Source organism: Bubalus bubalis, chromosome 3 (assembly GCF_019923935.1).
Source record: "Bubalus bubalis isolate 160015118507 breed Murrah chromosome 3, NDDB_SH_1, whole genome shotgun sequence".
NCBI lineage: Eukaryota > Metazoa > Chordata > Mammalia > Artiodactyla > Bovidae > Bubalus > Bubalus bubalis.
The window spans coordinates 49917947-49929676 of NC_059159.1; the positions used below are offsets into that span (position 1 = coordinate 49917947).

General features: G+C 55.6%; 1 long non-coding RNA gene across 1 annotated transcript; it reads left to right on the forward strand.

Annotated features, from left to right (window-relative positions):
• The first annotated feature begins 42 nt into the window (after positions 1-42).
• Positions 43-10354, forward strand: LOC123465580. Its single transcript, XR_006640822.1, has 4 exons — positions 43-1010; positions 9214-9302; positions 9699-9779; positions 10221-10354. It is a non-coding gene; the product is annotated as an uncharacterized LOC123465580 (long non-coding RNA).
• The last annotated feature ends 1376 nt before the right edge of the window (positions 10355-11730 follow it).

Consider the following 11730-nt stretch of genomic DNA (forward strand, 5'->3'; position numbering starts at 1 on the left):
CGCGCTGGGCGCCCGCGGTGGGCCTGGGCGGGCAGGGAGGGAGCAGGGGCTGGCCGAGGCGGGGAGGGAGGGAGGAGGGGAGGACCGGAGGAAGATCTCGTTGTCGATTGTTGTCGTTGCTTAGGTTTCCCCCCTTTTGGAGAAGAGTTCTCTTGTCAACCGAGAGCGGAGAGGGACAACTCCGCGCGGACGCAGCCAGGTGCGCGCGCGCGGTCCCCACCGCCCCAGCCCTGTCACCTCGGCCAGTGGCCTGCCGGGCGGCCTCCGTCTCCGCGGGACAGCCCTCCCCGCGCCTGGTCTCTTTCGGAGAGGGGGTGCCGTCCGGCTCCTCACCGCGCCTGGCCGTGCATCGTGGCTCCAGTCGCAACTCGCGGTCTCCTGGGCGCGCAGCCCCACATCGCTCGGCCCACGCTCCGGCTGCCTCCGTGCAAACCCCACAGTCTCTGGACTTTCTTTTCTTTTCCTTTCCCCCTCTGTTTTTCGTTGGGGTAGCAAATCTGTGTTTCCTTTCTAGCCTCTTTCCTTCCTTTTTTTTTTTTTTTTCCTTTTGCAGCGGGAGGAGTCGGGGGGAGGGGGTGTAGCTTGAAGAGCTTTAAAAACAAAAACAAAACAAAAACGTCCTGGTGCCGCGGCTACAGTTGTGCGCGGCTGGAACAGCTCGGCCTGGGCCGCCGCTGTCGCCGGCTGTCCCCGGACAGGCGTCCCTCTGTCCCTGGTCTCCTGGCCCAGTCCGCCGCCCCGGCGCGTCTCTCCCCGGCTCCGGCGGCTCGGTCACTGCTCCCGGCTGTTGGCTGGGCTCTGGAAGCCCCCTTGCCTTAATGCAGCGCCCGCCGACGTCACGGCGGCCTACGACCAATCAGCGGCTCGCGGTGCCTCTGTAAACCATCCTGCATCTCCCGGCTGGGGAGAGTGCCGGGAGACCGCGTTTCGAGGATCAGTGGCGACTGCCACCGCGGCCCTGCGCGGTGCGGGCGGCGGGCAGCGAGGTGCCCGGGTCCCCTCCTGCTCCGGTAAGGCGTCGCTTGCGGTCGGAGAGACTGAGAGAGCGCGTGAGTGGGAGAAGGCGGAGGGCAGACTTATGCCCTGAGGGTGGGTGGTACCCAAGATCGAGCCTTGTTGGAGGTTGGGGTGCAGCTGGCTTCGGGAGCCTTGGCGGCCCAGGTGCACTGTTTGGCTTTGCAATTCAGCGGGTGCTGGGTCCCTTCCCACCGCCACCCTTGCTTTCTTGGCCTAGAAGTTTGCTCCGGGCACCGCGCGTGTCTTTAGGGGCGAAGAGGGGAGGGCGTTTGGCAGCAGAATCTCACTCCTCCAGTCGCTCCTTCTGTGCCCCCTCCCCCAATCCATCCAAAGTCCACAGGTTCCAGGGCTCTGGGAGATCTGGGTGTCTGTTTCCCGCAGTGCCGTCTTGGAAAGTTGATTCCGGCGGTTTCCTAGTGGGGGCGGGGGAGACCGGAGGCGCGGCGCCGGGGAGGGGGGAGGAAAGGAGTGGGTGGGGAAGCGCCTCGGGTGAGGAGTTGCTACCCCAGCGAGAAGTTGCGAGAAAACTGTGATCCGGAGACACCTTTTACAGACGAAAACAAACGACTAGGCGGGAAACGGTGGGGGCAATAGCGGCGGGCGGGGGTGGGGGTGGTAGTGACGGAGGGAACGGCGACGTCCTGGGGACTCCACCCGGAGACTGAGAAGGATGGGGATGTGCGGAGAACCGGCCCGGCCTCCACGTCTCCCCTTTTCCAGGCTCCAGCTTCCCAGACAAGCTTGGCACCAGGTTCCCCAGACAGGCGCAGAGCACAGCCTCTGGTAGTTCGCGTCTTACGGAGCCCATGCCTTCCTCAATTTCCTCGGAGTATAAACTAGGGACCACTGCCCGCGGGGGGCAGATTATCCCAGAAGTTCGGGCCGAGTCTGGGTCCTGAGAGTCTTAGCCTCGAAGAATCACTCTAGTTCCGCGACCCACACCAAGTACCAAATTCGTTTCGACAGCACCATTCCTATGCTTAACCCGAATCTCTTCCGAAGTGAAATCTGAAGGTGGCAGGGCTAGGCAAGCCCCGCATTTGCGCCACGTTTTTTGTTTTTTTTGTTGTTTTTTTTTGTTTTTGGAAGGAGCGTTAGGAAGGCGCATTCAGCTAAAGTGTAGAAGGCAATAAAAATGGGCGGCCAGCCAGCGCGGTCTGGCCGGTATTCGGGGAATGGCTTTTTGACCCCACACGCGGGGCTGGGTTCAGACATCTCTCTCCCAGCTAAGTTGGAGAAAATGCTCCCCGAAACGCAACTGTTACGAACCTGGCCAGGCAAGGAACTCAGTTCTTTGCAAATGGAATCCCCTCTTCGAACGAACCGGGAAGCCCGTACAGCGAATTTGGTTTGCGCTCGGTACATTGGGGTTTTAGGACTCTGCCAACACTGTTTTCCATCCTTAAGCCTCCGCCCGCACGGCCCTGCACCCCCGAGGCCCGCTGGCAGCCCCCTCGCCTTGCCGCCCGCGACACCTTTCGGTTGGAAACCAAGCCAAGGCAGGCTGTGCGCCTCTCTGGCGCTCCGCCCATCTGGACCTCTGGATCGGAGGCCCCTTTCGCCGTCTCCGCACCCCCTCCACACACACCTGGGCTCTGGCTCCCCACTGCGGCGAGGGAGGCGTTGGGGCTGGTTCTCTCTCTCTCAACAGCCCCCTCCTCGGATCTCTCCCAGGCCCGGGCTCAGGGCGGAGCTGGGGAGGGGCCGCGCTGTTCCCCAAACCAGCAGGCTAGTTGTGCGGCGATGCAACTTGGCTTTGTGCTCCTGCCGCGGACCGTGCATTTCCAAGAACCAGCCGAGTGGTACCCGGTACTCAGGGACCCCGGGAGACGCTAAGAGCTGCGTGGCTGGGGTCCTCGCCGCCTCCACCAGGACCCAGAGGCGCCTTCCCAGCCTGCTGCGCTGGGTGAGGCCCGCGGTGGGGGTAAGGGGTGTCCTCTGAGCTGTCTCCCAGCTCTCCCCACCTCCCCTACACCCCCAGCTGTCTTGGTTCTCGCCACCAGCGCGCTCAAGTCAACCGCCCCTTTCTGGAATCTATAGCGGACCCTGTCCCGAGTGGCTCGCCCCCGCCCCCGCCCCAGCTGGGCTCCTTCTTATGCAAAGTAGAGGGACCGCGGGGGTGAGTGGGGGGCGGTCGGTGGGGACCTCCAGGGCGACAGCTGGACCCGGCTGCCGGCCCTTCTGAGCCCAAGGTCCGCTGCGGCCGCCTTTAGAATGGGCTGGAAGACGTTGCTGCACCCGTTTGGGGGTGCAGGGAGTTCGAGTGGGGGGACAGAGGGTCCCTCCCTGCGCTCGGATAGTGGGTTAGGGGATCTGAGGGCTAGGACAGGACAGGACTCTGACTGGGACAGGTTCTCTGGCCCCAGTGTCCAGATGACTCAGTAAACAGGTCCTGGGGAACTAACCCACGAGTCGAGCAGGGGGTTGGGGAGAGCAACTCAGAGAGGGCCTCCTGGCTCCTGATTCTAGAAATTTAAGCCCAGTTTTAAAGCTTCCAAGGCGACAGCACAGTAGATTAATGTGTTTTCCCTCCATTTCCATTGAGCTTTTATTTTAAAATGTAATTGATCCCAGAGACGCGGCGAGAAAACTGACCCAGCTTTCCAAATTGGCGGCCTCCGAAGCCTGTCAGCTCAGCTCTGCTTTTAAACCCCTGTCTGCTTGGCAAAGAACCCCAACCTCACCTCCTCACCTGCCGCCCCTACTGCCTGCGTCCCCAAGTCCTGCAAGCGCTTTCCACCCAAAGTTCTCCACGTCTCCCGAACCCACCACCACGCACACCACTTGCTCGGCTGCCAGGGTTGTAAATTCTGCCCTGGGTGCTGCGGGGGGCAATTTGCTGCCCAGTCATCGCTCAGCGGCTGCAGCATCCTCTGAACCTCATCCCAGGTGCTCTTGGAAAAGGCCCCACAGGGCCCAGGAAGTGGCATTCACAACACAGGTTTCTCCTATGAGAATCACCTTCAAGACCAGCCCCAGAGGTGGCACCTGGCCCTAGGAACGCGGGATGGGAGGGTCCTGCCGCTTCTTCCCAGCCACCCTGCAGCTGGGGGGCTGAAGGTGCCCTCTCTTGTACCCCCTTTCTTCCTTGATTCCAAGCACCATGTCGCCTCCTTCCCAATGCAGGGATTGGGAGGCCCAAGGATCCAAGTCTGCCAGCTTGGTTGATTGCTTTTGGTTCTAATCACGGGCCACCGTCCTGGCTGCTTTCTTCCTCACTCAGCGTGCTCCTGTCCACCCCCCAGAAACCAGCGGTAAGGCCAAGAAAGGGGGCGCCTGCAGCAGAGCAGGCTGGGTCCCTGTGCTGGCCTGCTGCAATAAGGCGCAGCCAGCCACCACCTTCCAGGGAGAGGGAGGAGGGAGTGAGCCCGGCGTGGCTGAGACCCTCATAGTCCTGGAGGCCAAGCAAACTCCACACTGACTCTAGAGGACACCACTGATGGAGTCCTGGAAGCCAGCCTGAGTCCGGGGATCTGATCCAACCTCTCCTGCTGTCTCCTTTCTTTGCTCCTGCTTTGGGTTGCCTTAGTCTCACTCCCACACTCTCTCCTGGAAATGACCTACTTGCATGCAGCACTTTAGTTTTGTTTTTTTTCACAATCTGCCCAGAACCACGTAGTAAGTGTGTGTGTGCGCGTGGGGGTGGGGCGGGGTTGGGGGGATCGGTATTACCTCCTTTTTTCCCCGGGAAAGAAATCCTGAGGTTACAGGGTCAGTGCACTACTGAAGACGAGAAGTTTGGGGGGCTTGTCACCCTGCTGCGCCTTTGTGCACTTCCTTCCTCCCAGCCACGTCTCTAAGACCCAGGTGAGGGGAGGCGGGGACCTCAAGGCTGAGAAAGGGCAGCAGCATCCAGACCGGGCCTTCATGATGTGTGCTCGGGCTGGGTAAGCAACACTGGGCTTCCCACAAGGGCTGGAGGCACCCTGGACACGCAAGCAGGGAGCCAGGTCGAGCGTGGTGATCTCAGCACTGCCCCGCTGAGCAAAGGACAAGATGAACAGGGTGAGCTGGAGGAGGCAGGACAGGGAGAGAGAGAGAAAAAGACAGGTGAGGGCAGGGGAACAGTGAATAGGGGAGTAGAAGCCCAGAGGGGGAAAGAGAAGGACCGTGGAAAAGTAAGCGGGGATGAAAGGAGGAAAGACATACTGGAGGAAATGTGTGGAGGAAAAGAAACGGAAAGGCACCCTGTGACCAAAAAAGGTGGCAGGGTGAGTGAGGCTCAGAGCCCAGGAGCCTGCAGGCGCCTAGGGGGGACTGAAGTGTGTCCCGGGTGTGACAGCCGATCAGAGGCAGGAGAAAAGGAGGCGGCCTGCTGGGTGGGAGACTCAGAGCCCATGGAAGAGCGTGTGAGCGGCTCTGGGCAGGAATCCAACAAATAAATAAAACGTCTAAGACGGCGTGACAACAATGTGTATTTGGGTGCGTGCCCGTGTTCCTCCGTCTGAACACACTCGCACCCGGTAAGGAAGACAAACGGGGCTCGTGCCTCGGAGTAATTAATCCTCTCACTAATTGACTCTCTCCCCTTACCTAATGGCAGTGGTCGCTGCTGATATCTGGAGAGATACCAGGTGGAGAGAGAGACCCCAAAGCTTTGTGACCAGGATTGAGTTCTTTCTGGACCTGCCCCCCATGGGGGCAGAGTTCAATAGATGTTGCTGCCTCACCAGCTCCGTCTGTGTTTGCATTAATAAAGCTCTTCTCAAATTAGGGGTGACCAGGGGCCCTCCACACACACACACACACACACACACACACACACACACACATACACACACACCTTCATCAATTTCAGAGGCTAAAAGCCACCCACAGCCCCTCTGCTGGATTCTGCCTGCAACACCAAAGCTCCCCCTCCTTCCCTGTTGCTCACCCAGGAACCCAGACCTTGCACCCCCTTTTCTTCCAGGCACTACTTACTCTTCCCTCACCTGGGATGTATCCTGTATCCCTTGTCGGAGCAGGTGAGGTTCTGAATGGGTCAGGAAGCAGCCCAAGGGATGAGGTCAGGGCAGGGATGGAAAGAAGCTTCTGGAGACACAGAGGAAGGACACAGAGGGGAGCAAGGCACACCTGGTGGGAGCCAGGTCTCCGGGATGGAGGAGACAAAAGGTGGCCGCTGTGCACTGAGGGAGTGTCAAGTGTGTGTGTGGGGGGTGACCACGTTTGTGATTGTGAGGGTGGCAGTTCCATCTCTCTGTGTGAGCCCAAGGAGGGACCCCTCTTCTTGCCCTCACACTGCACACTAGTTCCCAGGAATGGAGAATGAGGCGGGGCAGATCTGGAGGCACTGGAATCAAACCTCATGCAGCTGAGTTGGCCGGAAGGGGCCCAAGGCCCACACGGTCTGTCTAATGAGGCAGCTTTGAGGCTGGGGTTTGAGAGGTAGATGTCAACTCTCGCCCCTGTGAGGTGGCAGCTTTGCTCTGTTGGCTCCTCGGAGGCTAAATAAATAACTGCTGAGATCCACAAACCACCGGAGTCGAGGGAGAGGAAAGGGAGGAGGGCAGTTCCTCAAAGGGGGAAAAGGAAAATCGCCACCACCACTAAATACATTTTTAATTGTCCCTGGGGAAAGTTTGTACATTTGACCAAAGCAGGTCCCTAAGCAGTCCCAGCAAGATCCGTCATAGGGGCTGGCAGTCCGGAGAGAGTTGGGGGTCTGGAGAAGGGGGAGGTGGGGAGAGATGGCAGGCGCTTCAGGGAAAATGAGCAACTCGGTTCTTGTCTCCCTGCTTTAGAAAGAAAGCGAACAAGAGGAATAAAGTTCCAAAGGAAAGAAAGAGAAGGGCAAATGAAAGGCAAAGCCGCAGCAGAAAGGAAAGAAAGTGAAGAAGAAAGAAAAAGACGGGCAGGGAGGAGGGGGAGAGACGACCATAAAACAGGGTGAAGGCGGCCCCAGGAGGCTGGGCCTCGTCCCAAACCATCCGTCTTCATTGTCTCCGTGTGTGCAAAGGCAACTCCGGCATAAGGAAAAGCCACTATTGGAGCCGCGGCTTTATTTTATATCCTATACATCAGGAGGGAGGCAAAGCTTTATTTTCGCCAAGAGACAGATATTTTATTTCTCTCTTACGGTTTTATGTGTGAGAGATGTCAGGTTGCCACAATGGATGGCTAATGCATAGGCAAGAGGAAGCCGTGTTGGCATGCTGTGTGTCATGGGGTCTTGGGGGGGTGAGCGGGCCTGGGATTTAGGGCTGATGGGCCACTCTGGGGGATTTCTGCTAAAACATCTCTCTTCATAAATCCAGAAGCATGGTCAGCTCAACAGGGAGAAGAAGGAGTTTTAGAAGGAAAAGAGTTGGGCTTAGTAATAAACGAACACACAAAGGAACCGCTTACCTTCTGAGGGGGCTCGGGCCACGGGGGCAAGGAAACGTCAAGACCCCCGTCGAAATACACTTCCTGCCACTCACGGAGAAGTGTTTTCCTCCAGAATCCAGTGTCAGTTTGCTTCCTTGCCCCTACCTGATATTTTTCCACTCTTGTGTCTCTCTTCACCAGAAATCTTTTTTTCACCTCCTCAGAGCCAGGAGTGGTGGGAGGGGTGTGTGTGTGTGTGTGTGTGTGTGTGTGAGAGAGAGAGGCCTGGGGAGGGGGTGGAGAGCTATTAATTTGCAAATCATCTGATCTGTGAAAGGATCAAGATGCCTGTTTTTCGCCACTAAATCCAGTGTCTTGAGTGGACACATGTGTGCACACATGAGCCCCTCGTGCCGTGACTCCTGGGAGTGGAGGTGCCAGATTTAAATCCGAGAAAAGCACCCCCCCACTCCCACACCTTCCCCGGGGACCTGTGGCCGAATTAAGCCTTAGATCCCAAACTGCACCATGTTCATATTTTGAAGCCTAGACAGAAGTGGGAGACAAGGGGACAGAGACAGCGGGGAAGTGTGTTCACTAGTCTCCTCCACTCCCAGTCCCCCCAAACCATTTCTTGTGAGATCGGCTTTTACTGGTGCCCATGCTCTACTCTTGTAATTTTCTGCTTTCCTGGTTTACATCCACAGTGGACCCAAAAGGTGATCGCGCCCTTTCCCTCTTTTCAGAGGATGGGAGACGGCCCAGGGTCTCTAGGCAGTGAACATGAGGACCTGGCCACGCTGTCCTTAGCTGTGGCCTTTGGGGAAGACATTCAACCTCTTGGGGCCTCGGTTTCCCCATCGGTAACCCGCAGGAATTGAGCTACATGATTGCTCAGATTCCCTCCAGCTCCGGCCTCCTCTGACCGAATGAGATAATGTGTGGAAACACTTTGTAAACGCTAAAGCCGGACGAATGCCAGGGATTATTATTACAGTTCTAATCAATCCTCTTTTCTCCACATGGATCTTGGCTGTTTAGCGCCGGCGAGCGGGCTAAAGAGGGCCGAAATCAAGAAAGCTTAGCGGAGATGGCAAATGTCTGTGCCGTGGACAGAGAAAAAGCTCTGCCCCTCCAGAAACATTCTGTCTCTGTGTCCCCCTCCCCCAGGCCCCCCTCCACGCCTGGTGCGAAGGGTTGGGGGGGAGGAGAAGGGGGAAGAGGCCTCACTTGGTAGGATCCGGTTCAGTTTACACGCAGGCAAGAGAGTATTTCTTCCAGAGCATCATTTGTCTCCAAGTGACTGACACAGGAACCCGATGTGAAGGCGATTTGCAATTGTTATTTTTCCAGGAAGAAAGGAAAGAGCAAGGTGTAGCTGATTAGCAAGTTAATTATTTCAGTACCCCAAGGGTTCCAGCGTGGTGGTAAGTTGTCCAGCCCTGGTGTAATTTCACAGTCCGTGCGTTTCCTGGGGAGCACCTGGGGGTGCCCAGGTCGGTCTTTCTCTCTCCATCCACCTGCCTTATGTCTTTCTGACATACCTGGGGAGCTGAAGAGGGTTTGGGGTGGTAATCGGTGTAGCATATATCTTTGGCCTAGGCTGCAGGTAAGGGGCCAGAGAGAACAAGGTGGATGAAGCCTCGACCTCTGCTGACTGTTTAATTATCTGGCCCTTCCTTCTTCTTAAAAGCACTTTTTTGTTGAATAATTATTAATGAGGCAGATTATCAAGAAGTGGAGTTGCTTTGAGGCTATTTCCCCAGACTTAACATGGGAAGAACCTGGCCTGGAGGGAGTCCTTTGGCCTCTTACCTCCTCCAGCCCTGGCCTGCTCTCCGATGCTCATCTTCGCCTACCCGACTCTGGCCACCACTTGCTTTGCAGGGGTTTCCGCCAGTCCCCTCGGGCTCTGCCTTCCCCTTGGGGGAGCAGAGGGAGGACTATGTGGTGAAACAGACACCTCCCTCGGAGAGGTAAGTTGGGGATGAAAACGTTAGCTTCTGTTGATCTCTGGGCTGGTAGGGCCGGCCCCCTGCCGCTCCTCCAGAGATGGGGAGGGTTCCACAGTTTACTTAGGAGTGGTCCCATCTGCTCAGACTGGCCTTTCATAAGGGGAGGGATTTATGCAGTGTCCTTGTGTGCAGACCTGGGATTTGCCTGAAAACCCTGGGCCTCTGAGAATATTACTGAACGCTAAAATGCTCAGCCACAGAGATGATTCATGATTTGTCTGTGTGGCCGTGTGTATGTGTGTGTGTGTGTGTGTGTGTGTGTGTTAGAGAGGGGCACACACATTGATGGGCGCTTTTTCCCATACTAAGTTCTAATCTAAATATTAGGAAACTTTTTTTTTTTCTATATTCACCCAGGAGCCAGCTCACAGCACCAGGCTCTGGAGGCTTCAGCGTGTGAAGACCATACAGTCCTCTTTGGTGCTGGCATTCGAGCAGGTTGGCTGGTATCGCTGCTGGCGGAGAGGGGCCGGGGGACTGTCTGAAAAGATAGTTCTGATGACTGCTTTGCTGTGGGTGGCAGAGGAGTTGGGGAGTTGGAGTGGGGTGGGGGGGTCTGATGGCTGTTCAAATTAGGCTGCTTGTCTTTACTTCACAGGCCCCTCAGGCTCAGTTGGAGGGAAGTTACAGAAACACAGGCGGGTAGGCGTAGGGAGTTCCTTGTCTCAGTCTTGGTGGTGTCAAGTCAAAATGAAACCCAGAGGTGGTAAGAGGAGATCCCAGAGAACAGGTCTCGGTGGCCCCACACGGGATCTTTTTTAAAACATTTTTATTGGAGTTTAGTTGCTTGACAGTGCTGTGTTAGTTTCTCCTGTCCAGCAAAGTGAATCAGCTGTATGTATACACGTAGCCCCATCTTTGCATTTCCTTTCCACTTAGGTAACCCTAGAGCGCTGAGTAGGAGAAGGCAATGGCACCCCACTCCAGTACTCTTGCCTGGAAAATCCCATGGATGGAGGAGCCTGGTAGGCTGCAGTCCATGAGGTTGCTAGAGTTGGACATGACTGAGCAACTTTACTTTCACTTTTCACTTTTATGCATTGGAGAAGGAAATGGCACCCACTCCAGTGTTCTTGCCTGGAGAATCCCAGGGATGGGGGGAGCCTGGTGGGCTGCCGTCTGTGGGGTCACACAGAGTCGGACACGACTGAAGCGACTTAGCAGCAGCAGCAGCAGAGCGCTGAGTCGCGTTCCCTGTGCTATACAGTAGGTTAGTCATCTGTCTTATACATGGGCGTGTATCCACATGGGGCCTTGACCTCTCTTCACTGCCCAGTGGCTGGCTGGTCAAGGAGCATTTTCAGCGTGGAGGCCCCTCGTTGGTGGTTCTACCATTTTCTTGCTCACGTTCTGGTTTGGGTCCCATCTTCCCAGCTCCTGAGTTTTCCTGTTCTCTCAGGCCACTCATCATTTAGCTGATGTTTCAGGCAAACAGCCAGCCCACATTTTGAAAGGGGGGCTGGCAGGCCTGTAACCATGTGCAAGGTCGTTCTCCTTTGGGCTCAAGAGAGGACGTAGTTCCCCCTTAAAAAAAGAGAAGCAGGGAACCATTCGTATGAATCTTTTAATGAAGGATTTACTATCAATTTGATAAGTTCGATGCTCTTTTTACTCGTTCTGAATGAATAACTTTTCAGTCAACCCGAGGAACTATAAAGATGCTTTCTTCAGCCTCCGTGTTGTAACACATGCTGGGGCTCGAGCCTGCCTCTGACAGTCTGGGGAGGAGTAGAAACATTCCAGAGACCAGGTCTTAGAGTGTTATCTCTTCCCCCACCCTAAATCCTCACCCACCATTTTATCTCTCTTCACCACAAATGCAGAGACCTCCTAGGGAAGTGTGAAGGAATGGGTTTTAATCAGGTTTGGGGAAGGAAGGGGACTAAGTTGAGCCCAAAGAAAGATGGAGACCTTTGTAATTTTTAGGTGATACTTCTCTGTTACGCTTCACATGTGTTGTATATTATATCCTATAAATTGTGCATTTGTACCCGTAATCCACAGTGTGTAATGAGACTTGGCCCAACGCTGCTTGGCTGAAACAGTGTTAAATAAAATTTTAAGGAATGTTACCGGGGCCTTGCATGGCTTATTGAATTCTATCAATGATACATGATGTTTACATGCAGCATCTTAGATGGCAGAACACCACGTTTCGTTTGTATGTGCGGAAATATATTTAAGCATGAAAGATACAGTTTTCCCACACGTGTATTTCCCAGTGATTCATTAGGAGAAACGATGGAATCAGCAGACACCTTTTCTGTCTCCACATAAACCTGTGCCCCACACACACAGACTGCCGGTCACACACACACACACAGCCAATCAGCCACGTGTATATTGTTACATGCAAGTCTCCAGCGATAAATGCAAATGTATATTCTGT